The following is a 19,867-nucleotide window of genomic DNA, read 5'->3' as shown; positions in this document are numbered from 1 at the left end:
TGGGTATAGCTCTTCTCCTTCTTAGCGTTGCAAACAAATGCACAAACTTATAATACCTTGTACCACAGTGGTGGTGTAGGGTATAAACAATTCAAAGCGTGCTTAGTATGGCCGGGCCGGATCTTGGGAACCCTCCACAATGGATTGTGCCAAAAATTTATACAAAATACATTTAGTTCATGGGCATCATTTTATTCTACACTAGCTGACCCGGGCCCGCTCCGCAGCGCATTCTTTTAATTTATTTGAGCAAAAGTTTCCTTGGAATATTTATTTTCGACAATTAAAGAGCTTTTAGTGAAATACCATGCTACGCTTGACTAATTGTTTAACAATATAAGCGCCTTTGTCCGAATCCCGTATGATCTTTATTGGTCTACGAATTTAAGTTTGAAAGTAAGGTGTATTCTATTCTTAAAATACTTCATTTCAGTCCGATATTCTCATGATGTCTGATTTAGTGGTGTTTTCGGGGGAGAGGTGGTCCCTCAGAGGAGTTTACAGGATGAGGCGTCCCCCAAACACATGGCCCAAAATAGGTTATCAAATTCGTTTTCTAATCTTAAATACCACATATTCGCATGGTCGAAAAATTTTTAGCCTTTGCGAGGTATTTTGGGGAAGGGGTGATGCCCTTAATACATGGTCCTAAATTTGGATATCAAATTCGTATTCTACTCCCAAATACCTTTGTTTGAGCCCCATTTTGCGATAGTCACTAAAAAATTGCTGCTTGTGGGGTATTTTGGGAAAGGGGTTGAGCCCCAGAAAATTGGTCCCGAAAGTGGGTATCAATTCTTGATCTACCCCCCAATACCTATCATTTAATCTCCACATTGACATGGTCGGTAAATATGGCCGATTTAGGGGTGTTTTGGGGATTGTGGTGGTCCCCCAAACACTAAGCCCGGAAAATATATCAGCAACGTGCTCTATTCTCATATATCTATATATCATTTATTTGAAACCCCATATTGCCTTTGGGCTCAAAATTGGATATCAAATTCACAAATCTCATTTAAACTGCTTATTGCAAAAGTCAGCAAATATGTCCGGTTTGGGGTATTTGCCCTAAAAACTATAAATATTTAGTTCCACTTTCTTTACGACCCAAATTGTCTTGGTGAGCAAATACGTCCTATTTGGGGGTTGTTATGGTGGTGGGACGTCCCCTAGACAGTTGGTCCCTAATGTTGATAACAGATACGTGGTCTACTCCCAAACACCTTTAATTTGAGCCCCATATTTCCATAGTCGGCAAACATGACCGGCTTGGGGAGTGTTTTTGGGGGATGGGCGGCCACTCAGTGAGTTGGCCTTGAAAATATATATCGGATTCGTGTTCCACTTTAAAAACCCGCTTATTTGAGTCTCATATTGCATAGTCAGCAAATACTTCCTATTTGGTGGTGTTGTGGGGGTGGTGTGGGCCCATTCGTCACTATTTTTTTATATTGCCTTTTGACAGTTGTTCGTGTGAAAAGTGGAAGTCAGCACTGGGCTTTAGTACGAAGATCATTTAATTTCACCATTTTTCTTTAATTTCTTTTTCGATACGAGCTCAATATTCGGAGATTTTTGCAATGGAAAAGTAAAACCAGAGATTACAACACACACCACACACTGTGGGACGTTTTTCTTCATTTGTATAGGCTAACTCATCGGCCATATTAGGTGTGGAGGCTTCAAGGGATATACATTGGTCGTACTTATATCGAATATACCGCGGAAACGTGTCTACGATGCACGACACTTACACCAGTCTGACACTTTTCACACTAGCTGTTCTTTTCCACCGTATGTACGATATTAGGGATTGCGAACTCTCCGAAATTATTTTAAACAAGTAAAAGCGTGCTATGTTCGGCCGGGCCGAATCTTATATACCCTCCACCATGGATCGAATTTGTCGAGTTCTTTTCCCGGCATCTCTTCTTAGGCAAAAAAAGGATATAAGAAAAGATTTGCTCTGCTATTAGAGCGAACCGACTTGTACTTCATTTGACATAGTTGTTGAAAGTAACAATAAAAAACGTCTTGCGAAATTTCAGCCAAATCGGATAGGAATTGCGCCCTCTAGAAGCTAAAGAAGTCAAGTCCCCAGATCTGTTTATATGACAGCTATATCAGGTTATGAACCGATTTGAACCATATTTGGCACAGTTGTTGGATATCATAACAAAATACTACGTGCCAAAATTCATTCCAATCGGATAAGAATTGCGCCCTCTAGAGGCTCAAGAAGTCAAGACCCTAGATCGGTTTATATGGCAGCTATATCAGGTTATAAACCGATTTGAACCATACTTGGCACAGTTGTTGGATATCATAACAAAACACGCCGTGCAAAGTTTCATTCCAATCGGAGAAGAATTGCGCTCTCTAGAGGCTCAAGAAGTCAAGCCCCAAGATCGGTTAAAATGGCAGCTATATCAAAACATTGACCGATATTGCCCATTTACAATACCAACCGACCTACACTAATAAGAAGTATTTGTGCAAAATTTCAAGCGGCTAGCTTTACTCCTTCGGAAGTTAGCGTGCTTTCGACAGACAGACGGACGGACGAACGGACATGGCTAGATCGACATAAAATTTCACGACGATCAAGAATATATATACTTTATGGGGTCTCAGACGAATATTTCGAGTAGTTACAATCAGAATGACGAAATTAGTATACCCCCCATCTTATGGTGGAGGGTATAAAAACTTGAAAGTAATAACTAAATATCTCAATAGGAATACAAAATCTGACCAAACTTCAATCTATAATATGCTCTAGGATTAGTAGTAAGTAGACTCGGCGGTGTAAGGTATTAGATAGTCGGTTCAGCATGGCTTTTGCTTTTCCTTTTATCCTAATGCAGAGTGAAAATATTATTTATTATATTATGTTGCCTTAAGCTATGACACATTGTGATATATCCTTTTTCTTTGAAGAGTAAATAAATTATGAGCAGATTTGAGTTGAGAATTTTCACAAGTATCTGTTGCTCATTTTATTACCTTTGGGTGCTTTAAATAGACAAACAGACCTGTTGACCTTGTACTCATCCAAACACTACCACACTATACACACGCAAACTAGCACATAAGCAAAAAGGACGAACACTGCTATATCGAGATACGGCATAATCTTTTCCATATGAGTGGCATAAAGGAAGTTACATTTATTTCGAGGGAAATAAAAGCTTTTAGTTGCCGATAGTGTAGTCATCTTCATGAGAAGTTCTCCCTTCCTAGTCCAATACAGGAATTTCAATTTAGTGCGCTCGTTTGCTACAGATGAAAAGTAAACCGTACTTTGGATACCCACCACCATGGATATATTAATCATCCTATTTTTTTATAACTCCACTACCATATCCATAGTTATATATATATAGACGCTGGCCTGGATCATATTTGATTCAGGTCTCGAGAACTCATATACAAGCCACAGTTTCAGCGAAATATGGCAATAAATCCTCTTTTTATGGGATTAAGACCATAAATAGGAAGATCGGTCTATACAGTAGCTATATCTAAATATAGTCTAATCTGCATCATATTCTGGTCGGATGACTACAGGCTTATTACAAGTCACTATTTCAAATTTCAGCGAATTCGGCAGATCGGTCTACGTGGCAGCTATATCTAAATATGGTCCGATTTGACCCGTTCAAGAACTTAACTTGCGTGCAGCAAAAATACGATTCTTTGCCAAATTTCAGCTCAATGTATCATATTTTGAAGGCGTGATTATAACAGACAGACGGACCGCCAAACGGACATCGTTGTAGGGTCGGAAATGGATATTTCAATGTGTTGCAAATGGAATGACTAAATGAATATACCCGCGATCCTATGTGGGTGGGCATAATAAAACAAAAAGTTTTCAGAGAGTTATCTTTATATATTTTATTACTAGCTGAACCAGGACCGCTCCACTGCTCCTTCCTTTCATTTATATGGAACAAAATTATTCTTTGAACATTTATTTTCGACAATTAAAGGGCTTTTAGTGAAATACCATGCTACAAAAATAGTATATGTATATCGCTTGACCAACAGTATTACAATATAAATGACTTTATCTGAATCCCATACGATCTTTATTGGTCTATGAATTCGCTCGGAGGGTTTTGGGGTTAGAAACGTTAGATGTACTCCATTCTTAAAAGTCTTTATTTCAGCCCGATATTCTCATGATGTCCGATTTAGGGGTGAGGTGGTCCCCTAAACACTTACCCCGGAAAAAAATATCATCATCGTGCTCTTCTCTCAAGTACCATTCATTTAAACCCCATATTGCCATTGGATTAAGAGAAGCTCCAAACACTGGGGGGGGGGGGGAGACTTGCCCCAAATACATGGCCCTACATTTGGATATCAGATTCGTATTCTACTCCCTAATACCTTCTACTTGAGCCCCATATTGCCATGGCCAGTAAATAATTCCTGTTTGTGGGTTGTTCGTGAAGGGAAGGACCACCAGAAACTTCCCGGAAGTGGGTATCAATTTCGTGCCCTATTCCCGAATACCTTTCATTTGAGCCTCACATTGACATGATCGGTAAATGTGCTCGATTTGGGGATGTTTTGGGGATTGTTGTGGTCCCCCACTTGGGGAGTGTTGTGGTCCCTCACTTATCCCTGAAAATATATCAGCATCGTGCTCTACTCTCAAATATCATTTATTTGAACCCCATTTTATCATTGGCCTCAAAATTGGATATCAATTTCATTTTTATACCCTCCACCATAAGATGGGGGGTATACTAATTTCGTCATTCTGTTTGTAACTACTCGAAATATTCGTCTGAGACCCCATAAAGTAGATATATTCTTGATCGTCGTGAAATTTTATGTCGATCTAGCCATGTCCGTCCGTCTGTCCGTCCGTCCGTCCGTCCGTCCGTCCGTCTGTCTGTCGAAAGCACGCTAACTTCCGAACGAGTAAAGCTAGGCGCTTGAAATTTTGCACGAATACTTCTTATTAGTGTAGGTCGGTTGGTATTGTAAATGGGCCATATCGGTCCATGTTTTGATATAGCTGCCATATAAACCGATCTTGGGACTTGACTTCTTGAGCCTCTAGAGTGCGCAATTCTTATCCGATTGGGATGAAATTTTGCACGACGTGTTTTGCTATGACATCCAACAACTGTGCCAAGTATGGTTCAAATCGGTCCATAACCTGATATAGCTGCCATATAAACCGATCTTGGGTCTTGACTTCTTGAGCCTCTAGAGTGCGCAATTCTTATCCGATTGGATTGAAATTTTGCACGACGTATTTTGTTATTATATCCAACAAGTGTTCCAAGTATGGTTCAAATCGGTCTATAACCTGATATAGCTGCCATATACACCGATCTGGGGTCTTGATTTCTTGAGCCTCTAGAGTGCGCAATTCTTATCCGATTGGGATGAAATTTTGCACGACGTGTTTTGTTGTGACATCCAACAACTGTGCCAAGTATGGTTCAAATCGGTCCATAACCTGATATAGCTGCCATATAAACCGATCTTGGGTCTTGACTTCTTGAGCCTCTTGAGTGCGCAATTCTTATCCGATTGGAATGAAATTTTGCACGACGTGTTTTGTTACTATATTCAACAACGGTGCCAAGTATGGTTCAAATCGGTCCATAACCTGATATAGCTGTCATATAAACCGATCTTGGATCTTGACTTCTTGAGCCTCTAGAGGGCGCAAATATTATCCAATTTAAATGAATTTTGGCACGTAGTATTTTGTTATGATATCCAACAACTGTGCCAAATATGGTTCAAATCGGTTCATAACCTGATATAGCTGCCATATAAACCGATCTGGGATCTTGACTTGTTGAGCCTCCAGAGGTCGCCATTATTATCCGATTTGCCTGAAATTTTGTACGACGGATTCTCTCATGACCATTAACATACGTGTTTATTATGGTCTGAATCGGTTTATAGCCTGATATAGCTCCCATATAAATCGATCTCTCTATTTTACTTCTTGAGCCCACAAAGGGCGCAATTCTTATTCGAATTGGCTGCCATTTTACACAGGTCTCCAACATATAATTTAATTGTGGTCCAAACCGGACCATATCTTGATATCGCTCTATTAGCAGAGCAAATCTTTTCTTATATCCTTTTTTGCCTAAGAAGAGATGCCGGGAAAAGAACTCGACATATGCGATCCATGGTGGAGGGTATATAAGATTCGGCCCGGCCGAACTTAGCACGCTTTTACTTGTTTAATTTCAAATACCTTTCTTTTAAACCCCTTATTGCCTTAAAAACTATCAATATAGAGCTCCACTCACTTTAAGATCCAAATTTTAATGGTGATCAAATACGTCCTATTCGGGGGTTGTTATGGGGGAGGGACGTTCCCTAGGCAGGTGCTTCCGAATTTTGATATCAGGTTCGTGGTCTACTTTCAAATACCTTTCATTTGAGTCCCATATTTCCATAGTCGGCAAATATGCCCGGTTTTGGGAGTCTTTTTGGGGTATAGGGCGTGACTTGACCCTGAAAATGTATATCAGATTCGTGTTCTACTCTTAAATACCTCTTATTATAGCCCCATATTGCAATGGTCAGGATATACATCCTATTTGGGTGGTGTAATGAGGGTTGGGTGACCCTATAGACACTTTTTCCCGAATATTGATATCAGATTCGTACTTTACTCCGACCTTTCATTTGAGCCCCATATTGCTATGGTCGTAAATTTGTCCCCTTTGGGGGTGTTTTGGGCCCCACATTTGGATATCAGATTCGTATTGAAAATTTTGGCTATGAACATTCCACTAAGAAATAGGGGCAAACTTTTCACATATCAATGAGTGTAGTCCGATTGAAGTTTAAGCTCAATGAACCCAGGCGTTCAGCGTCATAGACGGACATGCTAAACTCTGCGCTACGGTGGCCTTCTACACTTCGTATTCTACACTTAAATAGAATGTAGCATGTAGTGCTCCGTTACGACTTCCAACAACTGTGTCAATCACTGTCTAAGTCAGTCTATAACCTGATATAGCTCCCATATAAACTGCTCTTTCAATCATCCCTGTTCTGTTGCTAGAAGCTTTAATTATTATACCCACCACCGGCGGATGGGGGTATATTCATTTTGTCATTCCGTTTGCAACACATCGAAATATCTATTTCCGACCCTATAAAGTATATATATTCTGGATCAGCGTAAAAATCTAAGACGATCTAGACATGTCCGTCTGTCTGTCCGTCTGTCTGTTGAAATCACGCTACAGTCTTCAAAAATAGAGATATTGAGCTGAAACTTTGCACAGATTCTTTTTTTTGTCCATAAGCAGGTTAAGTTCGAAGATGAGCTATATCGGACTATATCTTGATATAGCCCCCATATAGACCGATCCTCCAATTTGGGGTCTTAGGCCCATAGAAGCCACATTTATAATCCGATTTTGCTGAAATTCGGGACAGTGAGTTGTCTTAGGCCCTTCGACATTTTCTTTCAATATGGCTCAAATCGGTTTAGATTTTGATATAGCTGTCATATAGACCGATCCTCCGATTTAAGGTCTTAGGCCCATAAAAGCCACATTTATTATCCGATTTTGCTGAAATTTAGGACAGTGAGTTGTGTTAGGCCCTTCGACATCCTCCGTCAATTTGGCCCAGATCGGTTTAGATTTGGATATAGCTGTCATATAGACCGATCCTCCGATTTAGGGTCATAGGCCCATAAAAGCTACATTTATTACCCGATTTTGCTGAAATTTGGGACAGTGAGTTGTGTTAGGCCCTTCGACATCCTCCGTCAATATGGCTTAGATCGGTTCAGATTTGGATATAGCTGCCATATAGACCGATCTCTTGGTTTTAGGTTTTGGGGCCATAAAAAGCGCATTTATTGTCCGATGTTGCCGAAATTTGGGACAAAGAGTTAAGTTAAGTCCCTCCACATATTTCTGCAATACGGTCTAGATCGATCAAGATTTGCATATAGCTGTCATATAAACCGATTTCTCGATTTAAAGTCTTGGCCCCATAAAAGGCGCATTTTTAATCCGATTGCACTGAAATTTGACACACTGACTTATGTTATGCTTTTCGACATCCGTGTGGTATATAGTTCAGATCGGTTTATTTTTAGATATAACTACTAAAAAGACCAATATTTTGTTATATACAATTGAACAATAACTTTTACTTATTAGTATCTGGTCCAAATCGGAACATAGCTGCTATGGGGCATAAGGTATGAATTTTGCACCGGATTTTGAGGAAAGGTGGTTCACATATATATCCGAGGTGGTGGGTATCCAAAGTTCGGCGAACTTAACGCCTTTTTACTTGTTTTGGTATAAATTTTTGGCAGAATCCATGGTGGTGGGTTCCTAGAGTCGGCTCGGCCGAACTTAGCACGCTTTTACTTGTTATTTTTAGGTTTCTATAAGAAAGCGAGATTTGGCGTTTGTGATAAGGGGGAAGGTCCGCCCCCGCCCCCTAGTAGTACCCTTTTCTCACCGCGGGATCATTATGAATCATCTGGAAAATTTCAAGAAAATCAGTTCGGCCGTTTTTGTGTCTTTAAGGAATACACAAACAAACACAAGCTGATTTTTATACCCCCATCCAATGGTGGGGGTATAAAAATCAATGTTTGTAACTCCTCGAAATATTCGTCTAAGACCCCATAAATTATATATATTCTTGATAGTCATGACATTTTAAGCACTCTAACTTTCAAAGGACTGAAGCTAGCCGCTTGAAATTTTGCACAAATACTTCTTATAAGTGTAGGTCGGTTGGGATTGTAAATGGGCTATATCGGTCCACGTTTTGATATAGCTGCCATATAATCCGATCTTGGATCTTGATTTCTTGAGCCGCTAGAGGACGCAATTATTATCCGATATGGCTGAAATTTTGCATGAGGTGTTTTGTTATAAGTTTCAATAACTGTGCTAAGAATAGTTCAAATCGGTCCATGACCTGATATAGCTGCCATATAAACCGACATGGGATCTTGACTTCTTGAGCCTCTAAAGGGCGCAGTTATTATCCGATTTGGCTGAAATTTTGTACAACGGCTTCTCTCATGACCTTTAACATACGTGTCGAATATGGCATGAATCGGTTCATAGCCTAATATAGCTCCCCTATAAACCGATCTCCATATTTTACTTTTTCAGCCCCTAAAGTGCGCAATTCTTACTAGATTTTGGTTGAAATTGTACACAGTGACTTCTACTATAGCCTCCAATATTCAGTTCAATTATGGTCTGAAATGAACAATTACTTGAAATTGTTCCAATAACATAGCAATTCTTTTCTTTTATCCATTGTTTGCCTAAAAAGAGATACCGTGGCAAGAGCTCGACAAATGCGATCCATGGTGGAGGGTATATAAGATTCGGCCAGGCCGAACCTAGCACGCTTTTACTTGTTATATATAAGAAGAAGATGATGCTTGCTCTTTAATCAGAATTACATTATTATCCTGGTTGAAAGTATCCAAACAGGCAGACCGGTCAAACTTAAAATGTGTTTACTTGTTTAACCTCATATTACCCTTCAAGGAAATAGTTCTACAAAGTAATTCCTTTGCTATGTGCCAGATGAGAAAGTCCAATCCAATTGAATCACGTACCTATTTTGTGAATTTATGACCTATTGTTCGGAGATCTCACACTGAACATTTATAATCCGGAAGCACTTGCTGCCAACAATTGTTTTGCCAATGCCATCAGAAGTGCTTGGCATTTGTAGCAATTGAAGGTATTAATAGACCACAAGACTAAGGATAATGAATTACACTCGCTTTTAATTGCTTTACAAAATTATTACACAGATCGCAAGCTTGGTATCTATAGCCCAAGATACATGTGCAGCACATATGTATAGGTGGTACATTAAGAAACCAAAGTGTGTTTAATATGTTTATGCGTAAATCCTTCTTATAATGGAAGAACAATTCCAGCAGAGTACAAATGTCCTTCAGATATATGTTTGCACGTATATTCTGTGCTGTGGATAAGTAATGTAAGCAATTTTTCTCTTGTCAAAGACGCATTAAATGTTGCTTTCATATGCACTGTGTGTAATTTCCGATGTACTCGTATGCGAAAATACCGGGAAAATACCTTTTGGGCGTAATGGTTTTGTTAGGTTAAGTTTATGTGGTAATCTGCCGTTGTACTCACTTAGACATTTTTGTCCATTGTGATTCCACGAAACAGGAGAAGAAATATACCTTCTAGTTCCTTCCGTTAAACCATCCATATCGCTTTAAAAAGCCCAACAACTTGCGAATGTTCACATACGCTAAATCAGACAAGTCAAAAGTCACTCAAAGAAAATAGAACCCAAAATTGAACTCCTTCTGTTTGACAATGCGGGACACAAACATAGCAGATGTTCTATAGCGCCTTTTCCTCGATTCTGAAGAAGTCGTTACTTGCAATCTTCATTCTGTCAGCATGTGTACCTGTCATAACTGACACAATGTCTGAGATGTCTTCTGGCAAGAGACAGCAAAACGGCAGACCTCTTCAGAACGTCTAGATTGTGTCACATAATTTTGGAGTGTTCACTACCCCCACTTTGGGACCAACTGCCATTCGTTGCCCTTCGGTTCTAATCCTGAAACCTTAGCTTACATGTTGTTAGAGGCATACCCACAAATTCCAGTTTCCCTGGAATGTGTAAGGTAGTTACTAGTCTTGCGAGCTCGTGACTCAGAGGTTAGCATGTCCGCCTATGGTTATTCCCTCACTAATGCTGGCTACATTTGTGAGATATCCTGTCATGTTAAAACTTCTCTAGTAAGTGGTGTCACTATGCTGCACGCCGTTTAGACTCGACATAAAAAAGGAGGCCCCTTATCATTGAGCTTAAACTTAAATCGGACTGCACTCATTGATATGAGAGAAGTATTCCTTGTTCTTTAATAGAATGTTAATGGATAAATGTAGTAGTATCTCTGTGGCACGGCATCCAGAACAAGTGAATTTTGAACTGTTCAGGCATCTCGTTGGAAGATCTGTAACAGTCAGGGGCGGTTTTTGAACTCAGAAATATGTTTTCCTTTAAATTTAATGGCTGATTGGCCACCTGAGAAGATATTAATGCGTTAATTGCAAGGATGTCTGCTTGTACATACTGCAGTGGTTAGGTATGACCTTTCATCTCATGCAAAATAAAAAAAACTAACAGTAACCAAAATATACAAAAACCAGTAAGGAAAGGCAAAAGTCGGGCTGTGCCGACTTTATAATACCTTACACCTACCCTATAAATACAAATTGGGAGCTTTATCTAATTCTGAACCAATTTTGATGGAATTCAGCTTTAAGCTGAGAAAATCTTTCCTGCCAAATTTCGGGAGAATCTGTTAACAAATGAGCACTTTATTGCAATATTTCTCAAAATAGTACGAACATATATATGGGAGCTATACCTAAATCTGACCCGATTTTGCCAAACTTAATAGATATTGTGAAAGTCGTCGAGGAAAGCGTTGTACAAAATTTTGGGAAGATTGGTCAATAAATGCGCTTGCAGTGGCTCTAGGTGTGAAAATCGGGCGTATATATTTATATATATATATGAGAGCTATATCTAAATCTGAACCGATTTCCATGAAAGACCGATTTCCATGTAGACAGTAACAAGAATATCCTTTCTGCCGAATTTCGAGAGAATCGGTTAACAAAAGACCATTTTATTGCAATATTACTGCAAATCGGACGAACATATATATGGGAGCCATATCTAAGTCTGAACCGATTTCAAGCTAAGTTCTCAGGTACTGTGACAGTCTTCGAGGAAAGCGTTGTACGAAGTTTTGGGAGATTGTTCAATAAATACGCTGGCAGTGGCTCTAGGAGACAGACGGACAGACAGACACACAGACAGGCCGACAGACGGACATTGCTAAATCGAATCAGAAAGTGATTCCGAGTCGAACAGTATAATTATCAATGGGTCTATCTCTCTTCCATTGTCTGTTACACTGTAACAGCGTTTCAATTGTCAACAATATCTGCAATCGGAATTGCAAGCATATGTAAATTTAAACTGCGAACAGTGCTGTCCCAGCAAACATCAGATGTAAAGTTTGGAAACAAGGTAAATGAGAATCCATCAATAGGCTGAAAATATCGAAGTAAAATATGTGCACCACATTTGTGCCAAATTTCAGCCATATCAGGGCTCAAGAAGTCAAATATAATAAGGGCTATATCAGTTTTTAGACCGTATCGAATCATAGTTATAACAGATGTCGGAGGTCATTACTGAAGTCCTTGCGCAAATCGGATGAAAAGTGAAGCTTCTAGGGGCTCAAGGAAGCAAAACTGGAGGTTGGTTTGCGTGGGAGCTATATCCAAATCAGTACCGATATGTCCCATTTGCAATCCCCAACGACCTAGAAGAAGTATCTGCGCAAAATATCGAGCGGCTTGGCTTACGAGTTCGACAGCTATTATGATTTCGACAGACGGAGGGACGGACGATCCTGAAAATATGTATATACTTTATGGGAACGGATATCAATATATCGAGGTGTTATAAACTGAATGAATAGATAAGTATACATCCCATCCTATGGCAGTGGTTATAAAAACTTTTGAATACATATTTTTATACCCACCACCATTGGATGGGGGTATACTTATCTAGTCATTCCGTTTGTAACACCTCGAAATAATCGTCTAAAACCCCATAAAGTATGTATATTCTTGATCGTCTCGACGTTCTGAATCGATCTAGCCATGTCCGTCCGTCTGTCGAAATCACGATAGCGTAAAGATCGCCACTTGAAAGTTTGCTAAAATACCTAATATTGATGTAGGTCGTTGGGGATTGAAAATGGGCCATATCGGTTCAGATTTAGTTATAGCTCCCATATAATTCGATCTTCCGATTTGATTTCTTGAGCCCCCGGAAGCCACAATTTTTTGTCCGATTTGGCTGCAATTTTGCACGTGGTGTTCTGTTATGACTTCCAATAACTGTGCCGAGTACGGTCTACATCGGTCTATAACCCGATATAGGTCCCATATAAACCGATCTCTGGATTTGATTTCTTGAGCTCTAACAAGCCGCAAATTTCGTCCGATTTGGCTGAAATTTTGCATATGGTGTGCTATTATGACTTTCAACAACTGCAGCAAGTACGGTTCAAATCGGTCTTTAACCTGATATAGCTCCCATACAAACCAATCTCTCGTTTTGACTTATTAAGCCCGTACAGCCGCAATTTGTGTCCGATTTGGCTGAAATTTTGCATGTGATGTTCCATAATGACTTCCAAAAACTGTGCCAATTACGGTCCAAGTCAGTCTATAACCTGATATAGCCCCCATATAGACCGGTCTTTCGATCATCCTTGCTCGGTTCCTAGAAGCATTAATTTTTGGTATGTAGAATAAAATTATGCCCTTCAACTAAATTTATTTGTATAAATTCTAAGCGGAGTCCATGGTGATGGGTTCCCAAGATTCGGTCCGGCCGAACTTAGCACGCTTTTACTTATTTTGTTTTACGAGTTTGTTATTTTGGCGAATTGAAACAAACATTTAAGTTTACGCGAGATAACCTTTAAAATGTTCTTTCCGTTATCGAAAAGAACGATTGCTAAAAATTTTAGAAGGTTTCGTCTTTAAGTAAAATTAATTAAAAACGTGCTATGTTCGGTAAGGTCGAACCTTGTATACCCTCCACCATGAATCGCATTTGTGAAGTTCTTGCCGTATATCTCTTTATGGAATTGCAATGCTATAGGAGATATATTAGGTTATGAGCTTATTCGGGGCATACTTGGTTTTGATGTTAGAGATTTGTGCAAAGTTTCAGCCAAATCGGACACAAATTGTGCCCTATACAGGCTCAAGAAGTAAAATCGGGAGATCGGTTTATATGGGAGCTATATAAGGCTATGGCCCGGTTCAGACTATATTTAGCACGTTTAAGTTAAAAGAAGTAGTTGCACCATGCTATAGCACTGTGAAAATTGGTTTAATGAATTCAGTCACCGCCGACACTCGCTTAAAGTCGAATCCTGTTTAGGACGAAACGGCCGTTGTACCAGAGAATGTTACGTGAGCTTATAATGCAAGATCTTCATATGACATACCGTGAGATATAGACGTCCTTGGGATTTTCTCCCACCAGCATATATCCGATATTAGATGACCCGTTGCCGTTAAAAAAGGTTTGTTCTCGTTGGATTCCGTACAATTTGACAATAGCTCGAAAAAAGGTTCGTCTCCATTAGTACGATGAAATGTTGAAAAACGACGATCGCGGTAATTCAAATACGTTTATAAGATTTCCACAGGTGGTGAATCGTGCCCGATACAAAACAACATATAATCGTGTGGGTCTTCGAAGTCAAGCCAAATCCAACTAAAATTGTTGGTGGAAGAAGCACTTCGTAGCAAATGTTCGCCTGTTTCTTCGACAAAACTGGTCATGAGGCAACTTTTCCAATTTGAAGTCCAATTACCTGAAGTCTTGGGAAAATTTCGAAACACTAATAAAAGAAGCCAAATCATTGTTCACCATGACATTGCAAGCTCAAATCAGGGAGAACGGGTCTTGCAGACGGCATACGACTGGGCTAGACCTAAGGCTGTCAATGTTAACCCAGAGAAGATTGAAATCTGCCTGTTCACGAGGAAGACGAAGGTGGACTAATTTGACGCACCACGTTTCCTCAACAAAACGAGTTCTGACAGTGAAGTACTTAGGTGTGATTTAAGGAGTGTACCGAGAGGACTGACAGATGTTGGGCATGACGTAGACGGGTTCGACAAGAGGGCCTGAATCAGAGGATAATCCACTGGCTGTGCAGGAGCGTGATTATATATATATATATATATATATATATATATATATATATATATATATATATATATATATATATATATATATATATATATATATATATATATATATATATATTCAGGCCCTCTTGTCGAACCCGTCTACGGGTTCCTGATGATTCAGGCCCTCTTGTCGAACCCGTCTACGTCATGCCCAACATCTGTCAGTCCTCTCGGTACACTCCTAAAATCATATATATATATATATATATATATATATATATATATATATATATATATATACACCTCACTAGTTTGGTGGACTGCGGTGGAGAAAACGTTCAACGTATGGATAATACAACAGATTCAGAGAACATGTTGTCTTAGCATAGGTAGGGCTATGAAGATCACCTCACTAGGGCACTGGAGACTATTCTAGATATCCGATCCATAGATATACAAATTAAGTGTGAGGCAGCCACTGCTGCTATGAGACTTACGACGATGGGAGAATGGATAGATGATATGAGCAGGTCTAACCATCGCTCAATTATCGAGTCGGCGATAGGAATGGAATCGGTTAAGATTTTAATATACAATGTAGTTGCCATATAGACCAATATCTCAATTTAAGGTTTGGGGCCAATAAAATACACATTTATTGTCCGATGTCGCCGAAATTTGAGATAGTGAGTTAAGTTAAGCCTCTCGACATATTTCTGCAATATGGCACAGATCGGTCCACATTTGAATATAGCTGCCATATAGACCGTTCTCTCGATTTAAGGTTTTGGGGCCATAAAAGGCGCATTTATTGTCCGATTTTCCTGAACAACGTGTTTCGTTATGACATCCAACGACTGTGCTAAGTATGGTTCTAATCGGTACATTACCTGATATAGCTGCCATATAAACCGATCTGAGATCTTGACTTCTTAGATCTCTAGAGGGCGCAATTCTTATCTAATTTGGCTTAAATTTTGTTGTTTGTTATGACTTCCAGCAACTGCTCAAAGTATGGTTCAAATCGGTCTATAACCTGATATTGTTGCCATATAAACCGATCGTGAATCTTGACTTCTTGTGCCACCAGAGGGCGCAATTCTCATTTGATTTGGCTAAAATTGTGCACGAAGTCTTATGTAATGACTTCCAAAAACTGTGCTAAGTATGGTACAAATCGGTACATAACCTGATATAGCTGCCATATAAACCGATCTCCCGATTATTCTTCTTGAGCCCCTACAAGTCGCAATTCTTATCCAAATGGACTAACATATTACCAATGACTATGGCCTTCAAGATTTAATTCACTTGCGATCCGAATCGGACTATAACTTGATTTAACTCCAATAACATAACAATTCTTATGCATTATTCTTTGATTGCATGAAAAGAGATACCGAGCAAAGAACTCGACAAATGCGATCCATGGTGGAGGGTATATTAGGTTCAGCACGCTCTTACTTGTTGTTTCTTCCAAGAGCAGCCTTTCATTTACCATGTTGTAAGATAACTGAGATTCGTCCAAATTTTGAAGAGCTGTTATTAATGGATTCAACTTCTTTGGTAATGACATAAACAATTGCGTAAAATCGTCACTGTTTTCAAAATCTGCTCCAGCCATCTTGAGGTTTCTAATCAAATTTTCAAATTTCATCCGATGTTGTGCCACATATTCCCCTTTTTCTAAGCGTAGATTCATTATTTGCTTTCTTATCAAAACTTGAGTTGTAATTGATATTTTCGCGAAAACATTATTCAAGCTCTCCCACAATTTTTTGGCTGTTCTTTTCTCACGCATGTATCCGGGGCAAACGACACTAATTTGTCTCTTCCTTTTCTGCTTCTTTTACAGCATTTTCTGTTGGAGGAACGCCCGTTAAAATATCCTCCAAATCCAAATTTTCAAAATGGATTTGCATAGCTACTATGATTGATTTAATAGAGTACACAAAATTCAAAAGGTTTGTATAGTTGTGATAGTTGTTGTTGTCTTTTTTTTACAATAGTATCCATGAATAGAATATGACGCAGATCGGACAATATATATATATATATATATATATATATATATATATATATATATATATATATATATATATATATATATATATATATATATATATATATATATATATATATATATATATATATATATATATATATATATACATTCGCACCGAATATGATAAAGATTGTAATATGACTGTTCATTCAGTTAATACAATAGTTATAAGTAAATATGATGATAATAATATACATGTTGGTGGTATTCCAAAGATCGGCACATCCGAACTTAAAGTTTTTCTACTTGTTTGAATCTATATTCTAATTTCATTTATTGAGCCCTTACAGAGTGAAATTTTGATTCTGTTCTAACATCTAGATATGATGCGATCGGTGGTGGAGTATATAGAAGATTAGGCCCGGCCGAAATTAAAGCGCATTTGCTCGTTTCGAATTTGACAGAGAGTTGTGTATGCGTTCAAATAGTGTATTGCATTTTAAATTTGAAAATCAATTATTCAGTGATGGAATGAAATTACTCACAGTGCGGTGTGCCGCATAATTATTGCTCTTGTTGGGGAGGTTTGCAAAGCTGAAATCCCACAGACGTTAACATGAGCAAACAGATAACAACATCTGAATAATTGGTTTGATGCTTTAGCCGAGATAATTGATTAGATTGTTAAGTCCTTGGCCAACCCCTTTTCGTGCGGTTCATAATAAAACATTTGGCTAAATGTAGGCAGCAAAGGCTGTTATGGATAGTAGGTAAGATGTGCCCAGTCCAACTTGAAAAATGTCCGTTTAATTAAAAGTTAACTTTTGTATTCATGCCCTAAAGAAATGTTTAATGTTATTTTCAACTTATCATACAATTTTGATATGGGTCAACTTTGTGGCGAAGCTACCAAAGAATTTGTTTCGGGGATTTTCTCAGTATTTTACGACAAATGAGCTCTTAAGCAAATAAGCCTTGGTGGATTTAATCCACTTCTGGTACACTGTTATTACAAAGACTTTGTAAACGAAAACAACGTCCAGCAATAATTTTTGTGTGATAATACTGCCAAGGTTTTCTATGCGTTTTTCATTCTTGATAAATTATAAGCTTGGTTTTTGTGCTTATCTTGAGTGGTTTTTCATATCTCTTGATTTGAACACTTCTTTGCACACACCCAAACGAACACTTTGTAAGACCCATAGACAACTTTTAGTTTTTGTTGTTAATTCTTTAAGCTTAAGCAACATCTTTTAGGAATGTATTTAGCAATAAAATAACAAAAAACATTTCAGGAAAAAATTGCCACGCGATGTATAAATTATTCATTTTTAAACGACTTTTTCCTATGAAAAAAAAAAAAAAACAAGTAAAAGAGTGCTAAGTTCGGCCGGGCCGAATCTTATATACCCTCCACCATGGATCGCATTTGTCGAGTTCTTTTCCCGGCATCTCTTCTTAGGCAAAACAAGTAAAAGCGTGCCATACTTGGCACAGTTTCTATGTATCATAACAAAACACGTCGTGTAAAATTTTATCCCAATCGGATAAGAATTACGCACTCTAGAGGCTCAAGAAGTCAAGACCCAAGATCGGTTTATATGGCAACTATATCAGGTTATGGACCGATTTAAACCATACTTGGCACAGTTGTTATATATAATAACAAAACACGTCGTGCAAAATTTCATTTCAATCGGATAAGAATTGCGCACTCTAGAGGCTCAAGAAGTCAAGACCCAAGATCGGTTTATATGGCAGCTATATCAGGTTATAGACCGATTTGAACCATACTTGGCACAGTTGTTGGATGTCATAACAAAACACGTCGTGCAAAATTTCATCCCAATCGGATAAGAATTGCGCCCTCTAGAGGCTCAAGAAGTCAAGACCCAAGATCGGTTTATACGGCAGCTATATCAGGTTATGAACCGATATGGTCCATTTACGATACCAACTGACCTACACTAATAAGAAGTATTTGTGCAAAATTTCAAGCGGCTAGCTTTACTCCTTCGGAAGTTAGCGTGCTTTCGACAGACAGACGGAAGGACGGACGGACGGACAGACGGACGGACATGGCTAGATCGACATAAAATGTCACGACGATCAAGAATATATTTCCTTTATGGGGTCTCAGACGAATATTTCGAGTAGTTACAAACAGAATGACGAAATTAGTATACCCCCCATCTTATGGTGGAGGGTATAAAAAGGATATAAGAAAAGATTTGCTATGCTATTAGAGCGATATCAAGATATGGTCCGGTTTGGACCACAATTAAATTATATGTTGGAGACCTGTGTAAAATGTCAGCCAATTCGAATAAGAATTGCGCCCTTTGTGGGCTCAAGAAGTAAAATACGGAGATCGATTTATATGGGAGCTGTATCGGGCCATATACCGATTCAGACCATAATAAACACGTATGTTAATGGTCATGAGAGAATCCGTCGTACAAAATTTCAGGCAAATCGGATAATAATTGCGACCTCTAAAGGCTCAAGAAGTCAAGATCCCAGATCGGTTTATATGGCAGCTATATAAGGTTATGAACCGATTTCAGCCATACTTGGCACAGTTGTTGGATATCGTAACAAAACACGTCGTGCAAAATTTCATTCCAATCGGATAAGAATTGCGCACTCTAGAGGCTCAAGAAGTCAAAACCCCAGATCGGTGTATATGGCAGCTATATCAGGTTATGGACCGATTTGAACCATACTTGGCACAGTTGTTAGATATAATAACAAAACACGTCGTGCAAAATGTCATTCCAATCGAATAAGAATTGTGCACTCTAGATGCTCAAGAAGTCAAGACCCAAGATCGGTTGATATGGCAGCTATATCAGGTTATAAACCGATTTGAACCATACTTGGCACAGTTGTTAGATGTCATAACAAAACACGTCGTGCAAAATTTCATCCCAATCGGATAAGAATTGCGCACTCTAGAGGCTCAAGAAGTCAAGACCCAAGATCGGTTTATATGGCAGCTATATAAAAACATGGACCGATATGGCCTATTTACAATACCAACCGACCTACACTAATAAGA

The 19,867-nt window shown here is 38.8% G+C and overlaps 1 protein-coding gene across 1 annotated transcript in view; it reads left to right on the top strand.

Annotated features, from left to right (window-relative positions):
• LOC106091107 (G-protein coupled receptor dmsr-1-like) overlaps positions 1–19,867 on the top strand; it is a 203,309-nt gene that overhangs the window by 12,596 nt on the left and 170,846 nt on the right. Inside the window, exon 2 of the mRNA XM_059360560.1 lies at positions 16,657–16,765. The gene's annotated coding sequence lies outside the window, so the exon portion shown is untranslated. The remainder of the gene's footprint in view (positions 1–16,656; positions 16,766–19,867) is intronic.

Source organism: Stomoxys calcitrans, chromosome 1 (assembly GCF_963082655.1).
Source record: "Stomoxys calcitrans chromosome 1, idStoCalc2.1, whole genome shotgun sequence".
In the NCBI taxonomy this organism is placed as follows: Eukaryota; Metazoa; Arthropoda; class Insecta; order Diptera; family Muscidae; genus Stomoxys; species Stomoxys calcitrans.
Note: the sequence above shows the minus strand (reverse complement) of the source record. Positions and strands in the feature narration are given on the sequence as shown.